This window comes from Mustela lutreola, chromosome X, assembly GCF_030435805.1.
Source record: "Mustela lutreola isolate mMusLut2 chromosome X, mMusLut2.pri, whole genome shotgun sequence".
Lineage (NCBI taxonomy): Eukaryota > Metazoa > Chordata > Mammalia > Carnivora > Mustelidae > Mustela > Mustela lutreola.
This window is the reverse complement of record NC_081308.1, coordinates 89,503,730-89,509,729: the sequence shown is the minus strand read 5'-3', so window position 1 is coordinate 89,509,729 and position 6,000 is coordinate 89,503,730.

Below are 6,000 nucleotides of genomic sequence, written 5' to 3'. Positions count from 1 at the left end.
ACTTACAACACTCAGTACTCATCATAACAAGTGCCCTCTTGTTAATAGCCATCACCCATTTAGCTCATCCCCCATATTCTATCATTAAGAGTCACCTATGGTTTGTTTCCCTCTCTCTTTTCCCCCCTTTCCAATACGTTCATCTATTTGTTTCTTAAATTCCACATATGGTGTTTTTCTTTCTCTGACTAACTTATTTCACGTAGCATTATACTCTCTAGCTCCATCGACATCATTGCAAATGACAAGATTCCATTATTTTTGATGGCTGAGTAATATGCCATTGTATGTATATCCCACTTCTTCTTTACCCATTAATCAGTCGATGAATATTTGGGTTCTCTCCATAGTTTGGCTTTTGTTTATAATGCTGCTATAAACATGAGGGTGCATGTACTCCTTCAGATCAGTATTTTTGTATCTTTTGGAAAAATACCTAGTAGTGCAATTGCTGGATCTTAGAGTAGTTCTATTTTTACAGTTCTGAGGAAACTTCACACTGTTTCTCAGAGTGCTTGTCTGCTTGTTTGCATTCCCACCAACAATGCAAAAAGTTTCCCCTTTCTCTGCAACTCACCAACATCAGTTGTTTACTGTGTTGCTAATTTTAGCCATTCTGACATGTGATATGGTATCTCATCATGGTTTTGATTTGTATTTGCTCGATGATGAGTGCTGAGAATCTTTTCATGTGCATTAGCCATCTGGATGTCTTCTTTGGAAAAATGTCTATTCATGTCTTCTGCTCATTTCTTAACTAGGTTGTTTTTTGGGTGTTGAGTTTGATAAGTTCTTTATAGATTTTCAATACTAACCCCTTATCAGATATGCCACTTGCAAATATCTTCTCTCATTTCATAGGCTGCCTTTTAGTTTTGCTGATTCATTTCCTTCATTGTGCAGAAGTTTTGATCTTGATGAAGACCAAATAGTTCAATTTTTGCTTTTGTTTCCCTTGCCTCTGACTATGTGTCTAGTAAGAAGTTCCTACAGCCAAGGTCAAAGAAGTTGCCGCTTGTGTTCTTTTCTAGGATTTTGATGGTTTCCTGTCTCACATTTAGGTCTTTCATTTATTTTGAATTCATTTTTGTGTGTAATGTAGGAAAGTGGTCCAATTTTATTCTTCTGCATGTTGCTGTCTAGTTTTCTCAACACCATTTGTTGAGGAGACTGTCTTTTTCCCATTGGATATTCTTTCTTCCTTTGTTGAAGATTAGTTGACCATATAGTTGTGTTGTTTCATTCCTGGGTTTTCTATCTGTTGGATTGACCTATGTGTGTCTGTTTTTGTGCTAGTACCAAACTGGCTTGATGATTACAGCTTTGTAATACAGCTTCAAGTCTAGAATCATAATGCCTCCAGCTTTGGTTTCCTTTTTGAACATTTACTTTGGCTATATAGGGTCTTTTCCTGTTACATACAAATTTTAGGAATGTTTATTCTAGTTCCATGAAAAATGCTGTGGTATTTTGATAGGCATTGCATTAAATGTATAGATTGCTTTGGGTAGGTAGTATAGACATTTTAGTAATGTTTGTTCTTCTGATCCATGAGCATGGAATGTTTTTCCATTTCTTTGTGTCGTCTCAAATTTCTTTCATTAATGTTCTATAGTTTTCAGAGCATATATCTTTTACCATTTAGATTAGGTTTATTTCTAGCTATCTTATGGTTTTGGAGCAACTGTAAATGGGATTGATTTCTTGATTTCTTTTTCTGATGCTTCATTATTGGTGTATAGAAATGCAACAGATTTCTGTACATTGGTTTTATATCCTATAACTTTGCTGAATTCATGTATTACTTCTAGCAATTTTTTTGGTGGAGTCTTTCAAATTTTCTATATAGAGTATCATGTAATCTGCAATTAGTGAAAGTTAGACTCCTTTCTTGAGGATTTGGATGCATTTTATTTATTTTTTTGTTTTCTAATTGTGGAGGCTAAGACTTCTAGTACTATGTTAGGTAGTATGGTGAGAATGGACATCCCTGTCTGGTTCCTGAACATAGAGGAAAAGATTTCCATTTTCCCCTTTTGAGGATGATATTAGCTATGGGTCTTTAGTATATGGCCTTTATGATGTTGAGGTATGTTCTATATATCCCTACTTTGTCAAGGGTTTCTATCAAGAATGGATGCTGTATTTTGTGAAAGGCGTTTTCTGCATCTATTGACCAGATCATATAGTTCTTATTCTTTTATTAAGATGGTGTATCATGTTTATTGTTTTGTGAATATTAAACCAGCCTTGCAGTCCAGGAATAACTCCCATCAATCATGGTGAATCATTATTTTAATATACTGTTGGATTCAATTAGCAAGTATCATGTTGAGAATTTTTGCATTCATGTTCATCAGGGATATTGGCTTGTAACTCTCCTTTTTAGTGGGTTTTGTCTGGTTTTGGAATTAGGTAATGCTGGCCTCATGGAATGAATGAATTTGGAAGTTTTCCTTCCATTTTATTTTTTGGGAACAGCTTCAGAAGAATAGGTATTAACTCTTTTTCTAATGGCTGGTAGAATTGCTTTGGGATGCCATTTGGTCCTGACTTTTGTTTGTTGGGAGATTTTTGACTGCCGATTCAATTTTTTTGCTGGTTATGAGTCTGTTCAAATTTTCTATTTCTTCCTGTTTCAGTTTTGTTAGTTTGTATGTTTCTAGGAATTTGTCCATTTCTTCCAGGTTGCTCAGATTGTTGGCATATAATTTTTCATAGTAGTCTCTTAAAATTGTTTGGATTTCTGTGGTGTTGGTTGTGATCTCTCCACTTTCATTCATGATTTTATTTATTTGGGTCCCCTCTCTTTTCCTTTTGATAACTCTGGCTAGGGGCTTATTAATTTTATTAATTCTTTCAAAGAACCATGTCCTAGTTTTGTTGATCTGTTCTACTGTGTTTTTTTTGTTGTTGTTGTTGTTGTTGTTGTTGTTTGTTGCTATATCATTTAATTCTGCTCTAATCTTTATTATTTCCCCATCTTCTGCTGCCTTTTCTAGCTCTTTTAGGTATAAGGTTAGGGTGTATATTGGAGACTTTTCTTGCTTCTTGATTTAGGCCTCTATTGCAATATCCTTCCTTTTTAGGACCACCTCTGCTGCATACCAAAGGTTTTGGACTGTCGTGTTTTCATTTTCATTTGCTGCCATGTATTTTTTAAATTTCTCCTTTAATTTCCTGGTTAACTCATTCATTCTCTAGTAGGATGTTCTTTAACTTCTATGTATTTGTTATCTTTCCAAATTATTTTTTGTGGTTGAATTCAAGTTTCATAGCACTGTGGTCTGAAAATATGCATGGTATGATCTCAATATTTTTGTACTGGTTGAGGCCTGATATGTGACCTAGTATGTGATCCAGTCTGGAGAATGTCCCATGTGCATTCAATATGTATTGGGGCACCTGGGTGGTTCAGTGGGTTGAGCCTCTGCCTTCAGCCCAGGTCATGATCTCAGGGTCCTGGGATCAAGCCCCACATCAGGCTCTCTGCTCAGCAGGGAGCATGTTTCCCCCCTCTCTCTGCCTGCCTCTCTGCCTACTTGTGATCTCTCTCTCTGTCAAATAAATAAATAAATTTTTTAAAAAAAAGAATATATATTTTGCAGCTTCAGGATCAAATGTTCTGAATATATCTGTTAAGACCATGTGGTACAATATGTCATTCAAATAGTAGTGTCATCCCCTACTACTACTGTATTATTATCAGTGAGTTTATGTTTGTTATTAATCAATTTATATATTTGGGTTCTCCAAAGTTGGTAGCATAAATATTTACAATTAGATCCTCTTGGTGGATAGACCCCTGAATAATGATATAATGAACCTCACCAACTTTTGTTACAGTCTTTGGTTTAAAATCTAGCTTGTCTTATATAAGTATGGCTACTCTGGCTTTCTTTTGATGACTATTTGCATGATAAATATTTCTCCACCCCTCACTGTCAATCTGCATTGTCTTTATGTTAAAAATGAATTTTCTATAGGCAGCATACAGATGGGTATTTTTTTTTCTATTCTGACACACTATGTCTTTTGCTTGGGTTGTTTAGTCCACTTATATTCATAGTAATTAGTGATAGAAATGTATTTAGTGCCACTTTATTACTTGTTTTGCTGCTGTTTCTGGAGATTTTCTCTGTTCCTTTTTAGTCTTTGTCATTTTTGGTCTTTTTTCCCCCCATTTAACATGTCCACTTTAATATTTCTTTCAGGGCTGGCTTAGTGGTCATGAACTCCTTTAGTTTTTGTTTGGGAATCTCTTTTCTTTTAATTAATTAATTAATTTTTTAAAAATAAACATATAACGTATTTTTATCCCCAGTGGAAACTCTTTATCTCTCCTTCTATTCTGAATGATAGCCTGGCTGGATAGAATATTCTTGGCTGCAGATTTTTCCCATTCAGCACTTTGAATATATCATACCACTGTCTTCTGGCTTGCCAAGTTCCTGTGGACAGATCTCCTACTAACCTTATTGTTCTTCTCTTGTAAGTTAGGAACTTCTTTTGTCTTGCTGCATTTGGTATTTTTTTCTTTCTATGTGGCAAATTTAACTACAGTATGGCTTGGTATTGGCTTGCTTTTGTTTATTTTGATGGGAGTTCTCCGTGCCTCCTTGATTTTGATGTCTGCTTCCTTCCCCAGATTATGCCCTCTTTTCTCTCTCTTCTTCTGGGACTCCTATCATATGGATGTTAGTATGTTTGATGGAGTCGCTGAGTTCCGTAAATCTGTTTCTGCGATCCAAGTATTTTCTTTCCCTGTTTTGTTCAGCATCATTACTTTCCATAATTCCATTCCCTCTTTTGTTCAACTTCATCATTTTCCATAATTCTATGTTCTATATCTCTTATTAATTCCTCTGCTTCTTCTATCTTTATGGTCATTACATCCAGTTGGTTTTGCATCTTGGTTTTTACATTTTCATTTTGGCCTGCTTGTTTTTTACCTGTTATATCTCTGCAGTGAGGGTCTCATTTATGTCTTCTATGGTTTTCTCAAACTCAGCTAGTAGTATCCTTATGATTGTTGCTTTAAATTTGGAATCAGGCATATTACTTACATTCTTTTAGATTAGATCCCTGGCCGTGAACCTTTCCTGTTCTTCCTTTTAGGATGAATTCCTCCATCTTGGCATTTTGTCTAGGTCTCTATATTCTGTGTGAAGGAAAGCCGGTTATGTTTCCTGGTCTTGAGACTAGTGGCTTTATGAAAAAAAGGTCATACAATATCCAGGGCTTGGTGCCTCAGGAAGTGTCTCTGGTGTGTGTTGCATGCATTCTGCTGCTATGTTTGGCTGCTTTATCCCTCAGGTCAGTCCTCTGCAGCTTTTCTCCTTGCCTGTGGTGGGAAGTGCTTGGACCTTGGCCAGAGTGATTTAACTAGGTGTGTTCTGTACTGTCTGCTTAAAGAGACCTGATTCTGTTTCCTCTAGAAATAAAGCTTTGTAAAAATCCATGGTCAGTATGTGGAGGGGTTTGTGCTGGTCTTCTGGGGGAAGAGCTCACTGCTCTAGTCCTAATGTATACTTGCCCAAGAAAAAGGCAATACCAGTGGAGCACAGGTGGGTAGGACTTTAGGCAGTCAGTGCTCACACAATCCTGTTTACTGAAGTTGGTTTTTGCTGGTGGTTGGGGGCAGAGTGGAAGTGGTGTCAACCCACTCCTTTGTCCATGGAGAGGGGATTCTGTGTTTGCTGCTCTCATGGGAGCATTTTCAGAGTGAATAATTTCCCTTCATGCATCACAGGCATTTATCAGATTGCTGATTTCGCATTGTCTTTGGGTTACTTGCCTCCCTTGAGCAATGCAGCACACCTTGGACTCTACCCTAGCCAGGTCTGCTGACTTTTAGAATTCCAAACTTCAAGGACTTGGTGTGATGAGGGCATGCACTAATCTTCTGGGAAAGGGTCTCGCCACACTGGGACTGATGTAGGTTTGACTCAGAAGGGCAGTCATGCCAGAGTGCAGGGGCATGGGGTTTGGAGCAAAGCA